Source organism: Anomaloglossus baeobatrachus, unplaced genomic scaffold (genome assembly GCF_048569485.1).
Source record: "Anomaloglossus baeobatrachus isolate aAnoBae1 unplaced genomic scaffold, aAnoBae1.hap1 Scaffold_196, whole genome shotgun sequence".
Lineage (NCBI taxonomy): Eukaryota > Metazoa > Chordata > Amphibia > Anura > Aromobatidae > Anomaloglossus > Anomaloglossus baeobatrachus.
In genome coordinates, this window is record NW_027441966.1 from 158,501 (window position 1) to 173,900 (window position 15,400).

At 46.6% G+C, this 15,400-nt stretch overlaps 1 pseudogene; it reads left to right on the forward strand.

The window, feature by feature from the left end:
- The first annotated feature begins 13,509 nt into the window (after positions 1-13,509).
- LOC142260814 (U2 spliceosomal RNA) lies at positions 13,510-13,716 on the forward strand (annotated as a pseudogene).
- The last annotated feature ends 1,684 nt before the right edge of the window (positions 13,717-15,400 follow it).

The following is a 15,400-nucleotide window of genomic DNA, read 5'->3' on the forward strand; positions in this document are numbered from 1 at the left end:
TGACACCGGGGTAGGTAGCAAAGTCTTTCCTGATCCCAGCTCTGTTCATCTTGGCTTATTTTAAAAACACAGCAAGCAAGGGTTACTCCAAGCGGAGTCTCCCTTTTTTCCAAAAATTGGGCCACACAGACACCCACCCCATCAGTGGCAGCACTTGGGCCCTAGTTGCAAACAGGATGTTTTGATTTGCATCAAGCAAAATCAAAAATACGCCATAATTAACCGTCCCCAGGATGACACCGGGGTAGGTAGCAAAGTCTTTCCTGATCCCAGCTCTGTTCATCTTGGCTTCTTTTAAAAACACAGCAAGCAAGGGTTACTCCAAGCGGAGTCTCCCTTTTTTCCAAAAATTGGGCCACACAGACACCCACCCCATCAGTACTTTACCCTCCACACCAGTCCCAAGCTGGAAGCACTGCAGCACTGCCTCGGCGAAGCGGCAACAGGCTGTGCTGCAGCTAATCTGCATAGGTGACAAACCCCACAATGCAGAAGAGGTGTGGACAGCTCTAAAACAGCATGCAGATCACTGGCTCACACCTCTGAACCTAAAGCCAGGAAAGGTTGTGTGTGACAATGGCCGGAACCTGGTGGCGGCTTTGAGGCGAGGCCAGCTGACACATGTTCCATGCGTGGCCCATGTGCTCAACCTCGTGGTTCAGCGGTTTCTAAACTCATACCCAGAGCTGTCTGATCTGCTGGTAAAAGTTCGCCGCCTGTCTGCACATTTTCGAAAGTCACCTACTGCTTCAGCCGGCCTTGCCGGCTTTCAGCGTCATTTGCATCTTCCGGCTCACAGACTGGTGTGTGATGTCCCCACGCATTGCTGATATGTGCCCGTTCAAGTGTCTCGGGAATTTTCAACAGATCCGTCCGAAGGTGGATGGCCCCTTATTATGTCACGAGGATGGGTCCTTTTTATCGAGATACCAATTTGTGAGTGTTTTTAGGGCATGTTTGAAGTCGTTGGGGTTAGATCCGAAGTCTTTCGGATTGGGGCAGCGAAGGAGGCCTCTATATGCGGCCTACCGGAGGAGACAGTTAAGCAGATTGGTAGGTGGAAGTCGCAGCGCTTTAAGTCGTATGTACGTCCCCAGGTGGTTGTTGGCAATTGAGGGGAAAAGGGGGGGGTATTAGGGTAGCAATGGGGGGGTGAGAGTGTGTGTTTTTTGTCAATTTGGTTTGGTGAGGCAATAAAATGGTGTCGTCTGTACATTTTGTATTGCAGAAGCACCCCCCCTTCCTTCCCTGGTCTGGATCCTTGGCCACTCTTATGTGTATTGGGGAGCCCGACGAGCGGACGCGAGATGGAACGGGAGACAGCTAGGTTTTGAGAAGGACCTGGCTCTCGTGCGATGGCTCGGTGTTCGGGGGTTAGGGTGGAACAGGGTGTTGCAGGAGGTGCATAGATACGCCCGGTTGGACAGACCTCCTGACATCTTAGTGTTGCATGCCGGGGGGAATGATTTGGGTGGGCGTCCTTTTCGAATCTTGATAACGGACATCAAACATGATTTGTTACGGTTATGGGTGTCGTTTCCAGGTCTAACGATAGTCTGGTCGGAGATAGTAGCGAGAAAGAGTTGGCAGAAAGCGCGGTCAGTTGACAGGTTGAACAAGGCGCGGGCGAAGGTTAATAGGGCGATCTCGAAGTTTGTTAGTCGGAACGGGGGTATAGCAATACGGCATGTTGAGTTGGAAAGGACGGAAGAGGAATTTTGGTTGGCTGACGGGGTACACCTTAATGCGGTGGGAACTGACTTATGGGCTCTTGGCTTGCAGGGAGGTATTGAGAGGGCCCTTTGCTTGCGGGGGGTCTCAGGCACTTGAAGGGTTTCAAGGTGCCTTCGTTGTGGTGTTGTTTATTGGTGGGTCCTTGAAGTTGGTTTAAAATTGGTTCGGGGATTCATCCGGGTATGGATCCCCTCATTGGCAGAATTGATGGTCCCCTAGTGATTTTGGGGGGGAACCCCGACGGGGTATGTCGGGGCCCCTGGGGGTGTGGTTGGGGTTGACGGAGGATTAACCCTAACCATTTGGTGCTACTGAGTCAGTGTGGGTAACGGCTGGGAGCAAGTTGAGGTTTTTTATTGCTCGGTTATGGGAATCACCAGGGTTTTGGTAGCTTCAAGGACCTTACCACATTGCAAATTTTATTGGTTATGTATTCTTGTTAATAAAATGGCTGCTATGGCCAAAATTATCCAAAGATAAATTTGTGTCTGTGTAATTACTTTTAAATAAGAAATGGGAATGGAGGTGTGGGGTATGAAAGGAAGACCGGAGTCAACAATTCCAGGGTCAAGCATGTTTATTTGCGTAAGCTTCGTTCCAGGGTAGAAAGGGTAAGAGTGCCTTTCAGAATTCGAAGTGGTCGGACTGTACGGACCACCAAGAACTGCAGGAGAGCTTGAACATCTTCCCATGGATGTGCGACATCCTCCCTCATCAGTTACGTAGGTAAGCAGGTTCTCAGCATTGCAGCCCATTTGTTGTCTTAAGTTAGTTAAGCGGGGTTAACTAACCTGTCAGTTCAGCCTCAGGTCTAAAGCAGAGGCCTGGACTCCACTCCTTACTCCTCACTCCACAACTCTCCTTAAAAACAACTGACTCCTTTTTCCTGCCCCGGGGTCTCCAGACCCTTAGGTGGGCGTTTCCTTCCGTCTGGTCCTGCCCACTGGTGTGCCTGTCTTTCCCTGGGGGAGGTGACTAGGGTTTTCTGGTTGGCTTTGTGTGACTTAGGTGAGGGAAGTTGTTATGCGGGGGCCTATGTGTGACTACCTGCAGTGTCAGGGCGTCACATATGTATGTGTGTATGTCTGCTAAAGGAATCCGCACCGTCATATTTACAAACACAAAATTTTGACTCTATGCACAGAAGAGAGTCATGCTATTTACATGATTTGTGTTTTTTTACCTTTTAAAACTATCATTAAATGTTAAGTTTTAGTTAGGGATTTATGCTTCTGTCTGTCTCTCTCCCAGTCTCTGTCATCTGTCTGTCTCTGTGTGTCTCTATCTCTATCCATGTCTCTCTGTCTCTCTATCTCTGTCTGTCTCTCTGTGTCTGTCTGTCTTTCTCTCTTTGTGGCTGTCTGTTTCTATGTCTGTCTGTCTCTTTTCCAGGTCTGTCTCTTTTCCAGGTCTGTCTCTTTCCCTGTCTGTCTGTCTCTTCCCCTGTCTGTCTCTTCCCCTGTCTGTCTCTTCCCCTGTCTGTCTCTGTATTTCTTTGTCTGTCTCTGTCTGTCTCTTCCCCTGTCTGTCTCTTTCCCTGTCTCTCTCTGCCTGTCTCTCTTTGTCTCTCTCTGTCTGACTCATTCCCCGTTTGTCTCTTTCCCTGTCTATCTCTGTATTTCTTTGTCTGTCTCTATCTGTCTGTCTCTCTCTGTCTGTCTCTTCCCCTGTCTGTCTGTTTCCCTGTCGGTCTGCCTTTTCTCCTGCCTGTCTCTGTATGTTTGTCTTTGTCTGTTTCCCTATCTGCCTCTGTCTCTTTCTCTGTCTCTGTCTGTCTGCCTTTTTTCCCTGTCTATCTCTGTCTGTCTCTTTCCCTGTCTGCCTCTGTCTGTTTGTCTCTGTCTCTTTCCCTGTCTGTCTATGCCTATCTGTCTCTGTCTGTTTGTCTCTCAGTCTGTGTCTGTCTCTCTCTATCTGTCTCCCCACTGACATCATATTATCTCACACATAAGCTTCTTATACTATGAATGTCCTTTGTTCCTATAGCAACCAATCACAGCTGCTATTAATAACTTGCAGCTCCCACCTCCATTCAGTTTAATGGAGGCAGGTTTTTTGGAGAGTAACTGTAAAGGTTAAATATTCCTGTTAAAACATAGTCTACAACGTTCCCTGAGTCACATGAGGTGTCTGCAAAATTTTGTGTTTGTAAATATGACGGTGCGGATTCCTTTAGCAGACATACACACATACATATGTGACGCCCTGACACTGCAGATAGTCACACATAGGCCCCCGCATAACAACTTCCCTCACCTAAGTCACACAAAGCCAACCAGAAAACCCTAGTCACCTCCCCTAGGGAAAGACAGGCACACCAGTGGGCAGGACCAGACGGAAGGAAACGCCCACCTAGGGGTCTGGAGACCCCGGGGCAGGAAAAAGGAGTCAGTTGTTTTTAAGGAGAGTTGTGGAGTGAGGAGTAAGGAGTGGAGTCCAGGCCTCTGCTTTAGACCTGAGGCTGAACTGACAGGTTAGTTAACCCCGCTTAACTAACTTAAGACAACAAATGGGCTGCAATGCTGAGAACCTGCTTACCTACGTAACTGATGAGGGAGGATGTCGCAAATCCATGGGAAGATGTTCAAGCTCTCCTGCAGTTCTTGGTGGTCCGTACAGTCTGACCACTTCGAATTCTGAAAGGCACTCTTACCCTTTCTACCCTGGAACGAAGCTTACGCAAATAAACATGCTTGACCCTGGAATTGTTGACTCCGGTCTTCCTTTCATACCCCACACCTCCATTCCCATTTCTTATTTAAAAGTAATTACACAGACACAAATTTATCTTTGGATAATTTTGGCCATAGCAGCCATTTTATTAACAAGAATACATAACCAATTAAATTTGCAATGTGGTAAGGTCCTTGAAGCTACCAAAACCCTGGTGATTCCCATAACCGAGCAATAAAAAACCTCAACTTGCTCCCAGCCGTTACCCACACTGGCTCAGGAGCACCAAATTATAAGGGTTAATCCTCCGTCAACCCCAACCACACCCCCAGGGGCCCCGACATACCCCGTCGGGGTTCCCCCCCAAAATCACCAGGGGACCATCAATTCTGCCAATGAGGGGATCCATACCCGGATGAATCCCCGAACCAATTTTAAACCAACTTCAAGGACCCACCAATAAACAACACCACAACGAAGGCACCTTGAAACCCTTCAAGTGCCTGAGACCCCCCGCAAGCAAAGGGCCCTCTCAATACCTCCCTGCAAGCCAAGAGCCCATAAGTCAGTTCCCACCGCATTAAGGTGTACCCCGTCAGCCAACCAAAATTCCTCTTCCGTCCTTTCCAACTCAACATGCCGTATTGCTATACCCCCGTTCCGACTAACAAACTTCGAGATCGCCCTATTAACCTTCGCCCGCGCCTTGTTCAACCTGTCAACTGACCGCGCTTTCTGCCAACTCTTTCTCGCTACTATCTCTGACCAGACTATTGTTAGACCTGGAAACGACGCCCATAACCGTAACAAATCATGTTTGATGTCCTTTATCAAGATTCGAAAAGGACGCCCACCCAAATCATTCCCCCCGGCATGCAACACTAAGATGTCAGGAGGTCTGTCCAACCGGGCGTATCTATGCACCTCCTGCACCCTAACCCCCGAACACCGAGCCATCGCACGAGAGCCAGGTCCTTCTCAAAACCTAGCTGTCTCCAGTTCCATCTCGCGTCCGCTCGTCGGGCTCCCCAATACACATAAGAGTGGCCAAGGATCCAGACCAGGGAAGGAAGGGGGGGTGCTTCTGCAATACAAAATGTACAGACGACACCATTTTATTGCCTCACCAAACCAAATTGACAAAAAACACACACTCTCACCCCCCCCATTGCTACCCTAATACCCTAATACCCCCCCCCTTTTCCCCTCAATTGCCAACAACCACCTGGGGACGTACATACGACTTAAAGCGCTGCGACTTCCACCTACCAATCTGCTTAACTGTCTCCTCCGGTAGGCCGCATATAGAGGCCTCCGTCGCTGCCCCAATCCGAAAGACTTCGGATCTAACCCCAACGACTTCAAACATGCCCTAAAAACACTCACAAATTGGTATCTCGATAAAAAGATATATGTAATAAGGGGCCATCCACCTTCGGACGGATCTGTTGAAAATTCCCGAGACACTTGAACGGGCACATATCAGATGCCACAACCATCCCCAAACGGACTAGTCTACCCACACCTCTCTGATCAGTTTTCGATTTCCTAATCCAAAATTCAACTCCGTTTTCCACTGACATAATGTCACCCCAATCCAAGCCCCCGGGGAACGCCTTACTGGGCGATACCAACTCCCCAACCCGCAGGGCTCCAAAAAACGCCAAAGAAAAGGCTAACTTAAACAAACTCACCTCAAACGGAGATAGACAAACCCCCCACAACGCCCTACCCAGCCGGGTAGGGACCCAGCCCAGCCCAGCTGGGACCCAGTTTGAGCGAGGAACGGAACAAGTCCTTCCCACACCAAGGTTTGCAGGCCCTACCTCAGTCAGGGTTTCACCCACACTCTACAGCTCCGGAATGTCATGCTCTTCAGCCTCCTCCTCCTCCTGCGCATCCTCATCCACTTTACCCTCCACACCAGTCCCAAGCTGGAAGCACTGCAGCACTGCCTCGGCGAAGCGGCAACAGGCTGTGCTGCAGCTAATCTGCATAGGTGACAAACCCCACAATGCAGAAGAGGTGTGGACAGCTCTAAAACAGCATGCAGATCACTGGCTCACACCTCTGAACCTAAAGCCAGGAAAGGTTGTGTGTGACAATGGCCGGAACCTGGTGGCGGCTTTGAGGCGAGGCCAGCTGACACATGTTCCATGCGTGGCCCATGTGCTCAACCTCGTGGTTCAGCGGTTTCTAAACTCATACCCAGAGCTGTCTGATCTGCTGGTAAAAGTTCGCCGCCTGTCTGCACATTTTCGAAAGTCACCTACTGCTTCAGCCGGCCTTGCCGGCTTTCAGCGTCATTTGCATCTTCCGGCTCACAGACTGGTGTGTGATGTCCCCACGCATTGGAATTCAACTCTGCACATGTTGATCAGGATATGTGAGCAGAAGAGGGCAGTTGTTGAGTACCTGCATCACCTAAGCCATCGGGAAATGGGTCAAACTCCACACATAACACCTGAGGAGTGGAGATGGATGTCCGACCTATGTACCATCCTCCAAAACTTTGAGGACTCCACCAAGATGGTGAGCGGCGATGACGCCATTATTAGCGTCACCATACCGCTTCTCTGCCTTCTAAAACGGTCTCTGCTCAAAACCAAACATGATGCATTGCAGGCGGAACACGATGAGTTGGAGCAAGAAACAGTAGTGGGTGTGGGTGATAACACACAGCCCAGCCTCGTCTCATCACAACGTGCAGTGGAGGACTATGACGAGGAGGAAGATGAAGACATGGAGCAACTCTCCGACCAAATTGAGGATATGACATGCATACCAGTCATATGCTCAGTTCAGCGTGGCTGGCCAGAGGACAGGGTAGATGAGGAGGAGGAGGAGGAGAAGGAGGAGGACAGCATGTTCAGTCATCGTGTTGGTCTGGATATTGAAGTGATGGCTGTTAAGAGTCTGGCGCACATGGATGACTTTATGGTAAGCTGCCTGTCTCGTGACCCTCGCGTTAAGAACATCTTGGCCGACAATCATTACTGGTTGGTAACACTGTTAGACCCACGCTACAAGGAGAACTTTATGTCTCTTATTCCCGAGGCGGAGAGGTCAGCCAAAATGCAGCAGTTCTGGAAGGCCATAGTCACGGAAGTAGGCAAAGCATTCCCTTCACAAAACGCTAGCGTCATAATTGTAACACTATTAGTTAAAAGAAAGGGATAAACTGTAAAAAAAACAAAATAAGGCATAACTTTTTTTTAACATCAATTTTTTTTTTTTAGATTTAACCAAAGAATGTGCACATTTGTTATAATAAACAAGTGAAAAATGTTGAAAATCAGTCATCCAAAGGTGTGTGAAAAAAAAATATATATATGGTACCAATAAAAATGTCACTTTGTCCTGCAAAGAATGCAGCCCCCCACATTATTTTTTTCCTCTGTGCGGCCCATACACCCAGCCGAGTTTGAGACCCCCTGCCTTACACTATATAGATATCATGTTCATTCCCCATCTATCTTGCTCAGGAGAGCATCTCCCTCCCCCGGCACCAAGAGCAGCTCATACTGAATTGTTACAATGACTACATTGACACCCCCATACTTTGCACTGACGAGGGGCAAGCACCCCGAAACACCGTGTCTGCAAATTGGGATTCTGATCTGGCTTATATATCCTGAGTCATATTGCAATGGATTGTTGAAAATCCACTTGTGACTTTTAGGATCGCTACTTCCAATAGGTGGCGCTGTGCTAGAGTTTGTCTCCTTTACTGGAGAGACAATTTGTACATTGACTAGTAACACTGCACACAGAAATGCACCTTAATATTCCACTGTTAACCCTTTCCTCCCAGCAGTAACACACAACTCCTCACCTTGATATCATGGTGATTTATGGTCAGAATGACTTCAATGCGATCAGTGATTTCTATTCTAGCTCTGCTCACATAGATTTTATATCCACACTCAACTATAGGCCGTTCTTCATATTTTGGGGGTTTTTAGTCAGATATACTAGTTTGTGCCTGTATAGTATTGGTGTAGATGGGAGTGTAGGGCATGGGTTACATGGCACTGTGGTGGGATACTGATGGGAGGTATTGGTGCTGTGTTTGAGGCTTCTACTGGGTATTTTCCTACAAATACTGGAACAGCTCACTGCTTAGAATGATCCTTCCCAGCTCTATAATATATTATATATACCCCACAATGCAGGCTCACACACACATTTGTCTCAAGTGTGTTGTAGGGACACAGATACAGTCTTGGTCATGTGACTAAAGGCTACTTTACACACTGCGATATCGGTCCTGATATCGCTAGTGTGGGTACCCGCCCCCATCTGTTGCGCGACACGGGCAAATTGCTGCCCATGCTGCACAACACCGAACAGAACCAGTCACACATACTTACCTGCCCGGCGACGTCGCTGTGACCGGCGAACCGCCTCCTTTCTAAGGGGGCGGTTCATGCGGCGTCACAGCAACGTCACTGAGCGACCGCCCAATAGCAGTGGAGGGGCGGAGATGAGTGGCCGGAACATCCCGCCCACCTCCTTCCTTCCTCATAGCGGCTTTGAGGCAGGTAAGGAGAGGTTCCTCGTTTCTGCGGTGTCACACGGAGCAATGTGTGCTGCCGCAGGAGCGACGAACTACATCGTTACTGCTGCAGTAACGATAATCGAGAATGGAGACCCATGTCACCGATGAGCGATTTTGCACGTTTTTGCAACGATGCAAAATCGCTCATCGGTGTCACACGCAGCAACATCGCTAATGCGGCCGGATGTGCGTCACAAATTCCGTGACCCCAACGACTCCGCATTAGCGATGTCGCAGCGTGTAAAGCCCCCTTTAGTGGGAGTGGTGTACAGGGTCTTAGCAGTAAAGAGTATTCCATATTTCTGCCAGATACCCACAGAGATATTGAAATCTGAAAAAAGAGACTTCTGCTCATTGAAGGTAAGAACTGCTCACATAGCGTTCAACTCCACAGCAAACGTGTGCTCTAGCACTGGCATCTCAGCAGGGATATTCCCCTACTACACATGTGTGTCTGGGTCGCTGTGACAGTTTACAGGACATAACTCAGGGCACCTAGACAGAAGGCAGATGGACTACTTTCTATTTCTGGTGTAGAGCTTAGTACAATATATATATATATACTATTACATGTGACACATGTACCTTGTATTACCATTATTCGCTGTATATGAACCCCTTTTCTCCGGGCATTATTTGTCTATAGCATTTTTCACGAACCTGAGGCAACTGAGAACCCTTCAGTGAAGGAATTCCACTAACCCTCACAATACCAACCAGGGGCCTCCCTGCAGTAACTCAGGTAGTTGTACCCATTCTCTTTCCGCATTCTATGTGTTCTTCTTCTTTCTTCTTTTTTTTCTTTTTTCTTCTTTTTATTTCTATCATGTAGTTCAGGGGTTTATAGATATATGTCCTGCATCTCATATTTCCTTTAGTGGTGCTTCTTACCCATTCTCATATCATTTACCCTAGTATTTCATGATCCTGAGGCGACTGAGAACCCTTTAATAAAGGAATCCTTTTTCACTTGAATTGTCAAGTGATACTTACCAGTGACTATCACGTAATGTTACAGGTAGTTGCATTTTCTTCCTCTTCTTTCTCTCCTTTCTTCTTTGTCACACGGTCCATTGTGTTATAGCCCACGTGTCATGATAACACTTGTACCATCTTTTCATTTAGATTCCACCTACAATTATTTACCGATTCCAGTTCTGAAATAGGCTTTCATCATCTACTCACTAGAATTCTCAAGTGCATAAGGTACTGAGACATATACATGTTCACACCATTATAAAGAACAAAGTATAAACATTGAGGTTTTTCTCACACCCATGTTCCTGTGTTCTTTGATATGATATGTGTTCATTTCCTTCACTATATAGGATTGCAAGTTTTCCATTTGTACCTTAATGGCAATGACGCTATACAATTGAACACATATCATCCTGTTATCCATATAGGTGTGTATTTACCTGCTTGACTATTTTTGGTTGTTTGATCCAGAATGTTTCTCCAGATAGGTCATGTGGAAATTTTCTTTCCTCAGTACAAATGTTTTCACTATGGTTTTGGAAAAATTTTTTGTATGTGCATCATGGTTATTTGACCCATTGTACTCTCAAGTAGCAATATATTGTACTGTTATGTTGTACTATGTACTAATTACGTGTTTATATGGTTTTGTAACCCTTTATGATCTTAGATAACTTTATCCTTGATAAAGACCTAAAAACAAGGTCGAAACGTTGGATGAATTATCCTTTTGCACAAATAAAGAATTTTCAGCATTCCAAGAGTTCTTTTCTTACGTTATTGATCACTATAGTGTGCCAGAGCTATTTCTATTGAATTGACTCTTATTTTTTCTGAGCACCTGCTATATACACAGTGAGCCAGACATATTCAAGTTTCATTCAGAAGGCAGAGGGAAGCCTTAGCAGCTGAGCCTATATCTTGGCTTGTGAGCATTAGAACAGGCCGGCGATTACAGGGTAACATGAAAAATGTCCAGCTTGCATTATGACTAGAACATGACAATATCCTTTTAAGTACTAACCTATGATGCGTTCCTAAGCAGTTGATGTTATATGTTCTACATTTCATTTTCTGCATACTTTACAAGTAGTAGAATTTGCTTTGATATAGGCAACTGGATTTTCACAATGAAAAGGCAAAGGATAACGCCCGAAAAAGACGCCATACATTATGTCAGTGCCATCCCTGACAAACCTGGATTGACCATGAAATACATCAATCCCCTTAAAGGTGAGTTAAAACAAGTTTTAACTAAATTGCCTTAATATTGTCATGCATTAGAATGACTGTCTTAGGTAATGATAAATATTTTCTACAGGAAGAGGAGTGTTTGCTGAAACTGAAATCGAAAAAGGGAGTTTTGTTGCAGAATATCGAGGCGAGCTCACGTATGCACTTACGATGGTAGACAACTACTCGAGATTTATGGTTGTGGTACAAGTCAAAGATCTAATGGCCCATACTGCAGCGAAGGTCTTCCAAGCACACTTATGCAGACCTCATGGCTACTCAGAGAGAGTCCTCACAGATCAAGGCACTGCCTTTGAAGCGGAAATCTTCAAGGACTTCTGCAGCTTTTACCGATGCAGGAAGATGCGCACTACACCCTACCATGCTCAAACCAATGGTTATCAACCTGCTCAGGACTTTACCCCATATTCCAGATGTGGCCTTACAAGTGATTTATAGAGGGTTAACAATACGTTGGGATCACCGGATCTAATCTCCCTTTTTATACACCCTAAAATCTTGTTTGCTTTAGAATAAACAATAACATCATAAAGGTATAGCAGTACCGTTTCAAAGTTTCGGTGTCCCAAGCAGCATTCCATCAGCCTCTGGAAGGTTCCTGGCAAATTGCACAGCTCGAAGGGCATGCTTTTGAACTCGCAGAGACCCATCGGGGTGGCAAAGGCGGTCTTCTCCCGGTCTGCCTCAGCAACGGACACTTGCCAATAGCGACTAGTGAGATCAAGGGTAGAAAAATAATTTGCAGTTCTCAATGCAGCTAGCTATTCCTCAATACAGGGGAGTGGTGCTGTCCTTCTTCTTTAACAGGACCAACGGAGCTGCCCAGAGGCTACAACTGTCACGGATAACCCCAGCCTCCTTCATGTTGCTCAACATGTCCTTGGTACACTGGTAATGTGCAGGTAGTTTTGGCTTATATCTCTCTTTGATGGGTGGGTGTGCACTTGTGGGGATGTAGTGTTTGACCCCTTTTATTCTTCAAAAGTCTAGCGGATGTTTGCTGAAGACTTGCTCGTATTCTTGCACTAGCCTGTAGACCCCCTTCTTGTGATGTGAAGGTGTGGAGTCAGTGCCTACGTGTAATTCCTTACACCACTCCTCTGGCTGACTTGGTGAGCTGTCACTGAATGGGTGGGCTGAAGCAATGGTGGATGCTGCTGTTTGGATAGCATGTGTATCTACTGAGAACAGCTTATCAATGGTGGCAAATCGGAGCAGCTTAATCTCTTGCTCTCCGCAGTTCAACACTCTCATGGGCACTCTTCCCTTCCATATTAATGAATAAAACTATGATGTAAATAGCATATAGATACCCCACAAATGCAGATAAAAGTAGGTTATGGGAAAAGGGGGAAGAGAGAAACAGGAAAATAGTGGAATAAAGTATACCTTCCAGGTGGGAGAGGAAATGGCAGCACAGCCAGTGGAGGTGAAGCAAGGGGAGCCTGCAACTAAAGAGTTGAGAGCGTTATCACATGGTGACTGAGCCTGATTGTAACGGGAGCATAGAGGTGCCGATCCTGTCTTACCTGCGTTGGTGTAGAAGTGGGTGTCCTGTGGTGGAGTCAGCTGTGTGCAGTGGTGGCCGTGGGTTCTTTTATGTGCGACCGTAGTAATAGCTGCGCCCACTTCCTGTATGGGAGTGGAATGCAGTGAGGCTAATGGAACGCACGCCTGCGCATTTGTGTTTAACGTCGCGCATGTGCAGAACGGAGAAAAGGCTGCGCTCACTTCCTAATGAAAGGGAGTGAGACGCAGCTGGGAAGGGAAGGGAAAAGATTAGGGTTTGGGGATGATGAAAGGGCTTTCTACGGGCAAGGATGGCAAAGGGTGGCAGTGACGGAAAGTCAGGCAGCCTGTCCTGTCCTGTCCTGTCCGTCCGTCTTTTTGTATCATGAATTGGAAAGACTGCAAGGGGGAGGGGAGGTGCTTGGAGGAGGAGGAGTTATTCAGATTAATTGCAGTGGGCGGCGGCTGCAAAAAGCATCATTCTTCTTGTTTTTGCTCTGCAAAACAGCCTTTTCAAGGGTTGGCTTGGGTGACAAAATGTCTTCTGTAGGCGTGGGTTTGTCTCCCTCTCCCTAAGATGTGTCCGGTATAGGCCAGGGTGCCACTCAAGGCCGTAACCAATTCGGGTTATAGCTTCTCGGCCTTTTGGCTAAGATCAAGTGTAGTTTCGGAGGACGCTACCTTGGTCGGTACTGGAAGGTGCCTGGGATTGCACGTCTGCCGGCCTTGAGGAAGTGTGTGCGCCTTCTGGTGACACATAGCCCTCTTGTGCCTGGACGGTTCCCAGGCAACGGGAGGCGATCACCTTTGTTATTTTGAAGTCCTACTGATAAACAGAAAAAAAAAAAAATTAAATCTGTTCTTATCAGTTTAATATCTGATACGTCCCCTCTCTGGGGACCATATATTAAATGGATTTTTAGAACAAGGAGATGGAAAAAATCTTGCTCTGTCCACTCCACGCATTGACCTGGTATTGCAGTACCTCCAGGACCGGTGCACCCCTTCTTAACCCAGTTTCCAAAAGCAGAACTCAATTCACCTGATTCAAATGAGCCCCATTAGTGAATTGAAAGAAAGCAAAAACTTTATATGCACCTCAATTTGGCCAATTCACTTTTCACACTTTCACCCTTTTTTTTATCTTTCACACCTTTTACTTGCTTTATTGATGCAAAAGCTGTGCCAAATAGCAAACTCATCTCCACTCAACTTGACCAACTCTGCTATGTCCCGTGCAGTATCTTATTCTCAGTCTTATCTAGATCATTTGCAATTGAATAGAATAGATCCCTTTTGGACACATTGGATTCAGCTGCTGCAGTGACTGCAGGTGTTAGAAGATGCAGACTTGGCATCAGGTGCTGTCTATCAGATTCCACTCCAATTAAAGCTTCCATTGTTTTTCGGTGTTTTCTTTGAGCAATGATGATGTCTTTAGTGATCTGTTGGCTCCCTCTCCTGGAGGAAGAGTTTGCTTGCTCTTGGACTTTCAAAAAGAGAGGTCATGATAGACATTTAGCTTCTGAGCCCAATTGGGGACAGTCATGGGTGATGAATGTTTTGCAACCTGCTGCGAAGCCTGATACCGCAATATAAGGAACGTCAAATACTAAGAATGGGCGGCCTATGAAAGAATTAGTACTTTCATTAAGCATACTTAAACGGCTAATTGGGAATAGACAAACTGTAAAAAGCCCTCTGAGAAAGCCCCTCTCTAACCTTTGTTAGTAAGCTTTTCTGTAGTCTGCCTGTTGATGTATTTTCCGTTTGAACAGTGCACAACATGAAGTGACGGAACACTGGCTTGTCACAATGTCCCCCGCTGACATCACGATAGCGCTGCTGCCTAGAAAGCCAGCTGCGCAGCAGAAGTTGCTCTTTGGGTGGGATGGTGGGCTAATGTATCTATTCCTGCTTGGTGTGAGTTTGACATGATCTAGAGCAACGAGTTCCAGCGGCTAGCGGTTGATTATTGGCTGTAATGGGGCTTTCTGGCTGGTGCCAGCCTTTCTTCTTAGCACACAGGAACCACAATCCCTACACCATGCTTCGATGGATTCTCTCATCCCAGCCCAGTAAAACTACATATTTCACACAGTTATAAGCAGCCCATGGGCATTCACCTGGATTAAAACCCATAACAGCTCATAGACCAAACAATCAATCTACCACTGGACCAAAGACAGGAAGCTAAATCCACTGCCTGCGGTAACTAACTTAATCCTATAGTCTACTCACACAACAAACCCAAGAGAAAGGAAAAAAACATTGCTTCGATTATCCATCCAATGAAAACGCATAACCATTGTGAGCCATTGGACAATGCAATTGCACACATGGTGACATGGTGCACGGCCCAATGAATCAAGTCTGTACTTCATATTCACGGTTTAAGCCCTTGGGTTCTAATGTGTCCAGAGTACATATCCAGAAAGATTCCCTTTCTTTGTGCTAAGCACAAGTCAACAATACGTTGTAAGCAGATTCTATTACCAGTCCCACACCATTTTGTGACGCATAATCGCACAGTGGCCCAATTAAGATTCCAAGTCATCGAACATGTCCCAGCCATACGCAGAGGAGGCGATAGAATTAGGAAGCTCAAAGAAAGGGAATCTTTCTGGATATATACTCTGGGCACGTTGGAACCCAAGGGCTTAAACCATGAATATGAAGAACCGACTTGAT